Source organism: Chinchilla lanigera, unplaced genomic scaffold, assembly GCF_000276665.1.
Source record: "Chinchilla lanigera isolate Chin_1 unplaced genomic scaffold, ChiLan1.0 scaffold00006, whole genome shotgun sequence".
Lineage (NCBI taxonomy): Eukaryota > Metazoa > Chordata > Mammalia > Rodentia > Chinchillidae > Chinchilla > Chinchilla lanigera.
Window position 1 is genome coordinate 29,364,193 of NW_004955407.1, and position 1,953 is coordinate 29,366,145.

Below are 1,953 nucleotides of genomic sequence, written 5' to 3' on the forward strand. Positions count from 1 at the left end.
GATAAAAGCTTGCTAGACAGCAGGAAGTATGAATACAGATTCATACTTAAAGTAAAAAAGGAGGGTAAATGGAAACTACATATTGTTCTTATTTGAAAACACTGATGTGGATAAATCGCCCCCTTTGCTTGATAATAAGTGAACACATTAAAAATTGAAAGAGCATATGTGTAAATATAAGTTGAAACCTAAGAAACAGTAGAACAGAAATAATGATTGCTATGGGCATTCAGTAAAAGCTCATTTTTGAAAGTGTTCTCTTCCAGGAGACCAAAGAAAATTATAGAAGACAACTTGGCATTTTTAATCAGATGAACAGAAATTATAGCAGGGCTACATATACAGCTGTAGTGTGCTCCAAGTTCCAAGCACAAGCTCCCATTGCTGGTGTTTCTTGCAGGTATTTCATGCAAGACACAGACCAGAGACAGAACCATTGCTGGCAGTCAGATTGTAGAAAACAAGCCTGAAAGAACTGGTGCCATCTTGTTAGCTGTATACACAATTTACACAGTGCTTTGGGTTCAGCAAACTTGCAGGACAAAGGCAGAACCTCCTAAGATAGATTTCTTTGCTCTGTCTGTCATATCACTGATGGCGCTGCTGAGCTAGGACTATAGGGGAACTTAGAATGGGCCTAAAGAGAAGACAAAACCTAAAAACTCTGTCACAAAATGATTCTGAAAAGCAAAGCAAATCTATTGCTAATAATGGCAGCCAACAAAATGAAAAAGCAAACTATGAATTCATCCTGGAATAAAATTCATTTTCTGGAACAGCCACATAAAGTTTAAAGTGAGCACATTTACAATACTCAATGAAGGAAAAATGTGCATAAATGAGAAAATGAACAAGAACAAACGGAGGAAAAGGATATGAAACAAAACATATGAGCATAAAAAGGGGATAGTTTTAAGTGTCAATGAAATATAAAAGACACTGAAAACAATTTTAAAGATGTAAAATAAATTTAAAGTTTCCAAAATATACTAAAAATAATGTTATGAGAAGAGAATGAAAGAAGTGGTTGGGAGGTTCAGCTTGAAACTTTTGAAAAAGCAGGTTTTTAAAAAACTGAAGACATACTGGTCTTATCATTTGGAATTGAACTATAAACATTGAATAAAAGGGAAAAACACTGTTCATAGCTAAAAAAAAAAAAAAAAAAAAAAAAAACTTAAAATAAAATAACAAGACTTCCCAAAATGTATTTGTATATTTAATATAATTGCAATCCAAATCAAGCATATTTTTTTGCACAGAATTTGAAAAGATTATTTTAAAATATTGGAATCACACTATTACCACCTGTTTACCTTGGGAAGAGTGTTTCCCTTTTGGCCATGTGGTTTCATGGGTGAGGTGGTCACAAAAAGAACATTCAAAATGAGAAAAGCTAAAGCAAAGCTGAGCCATTACTTTCTTAAGGTTGCCATGGTGACACATAGTATCAGACAGACACAAGAGTGTTTGTGCTTATTCTCCTGATTTGTGTCCTGCTCTTTTTTCTGGCTGGTTCTGCTGGCGATCAGATGTGACTCCAGTTTCATCTATAAGCACTTAGCAGGAACTTGAAGGCACAATCATATCTTCTCTTTCACTTTGCAATTTTTTGGAAGTTAGATATACTTGACTTCAGAAAGACAGGGTGAGAATTTCTCACATTTGTCATGTTCTCTTGCATCTGCTTAACTGACTATTCCACAAGGTCAATTTCATTTTGCTCACAATTGTATGAACAAGGAATGCAGAAAGGTCTAAGCTTTTCTCATTTAGACAGTATCTACTGGGCTGCCCAAAGATGGAGGCCCCATTGTAAGATTGTTGTTAATCACTTACATACCAGATGCCTTGGGATCTTCAGTGTGTCACTTTATCCTCATGGCATTTCACCTTCTAAGAACCTGCTACCTGGTTTGAGATTCTGCTTGTTAGACATTCTTTATATAGCAG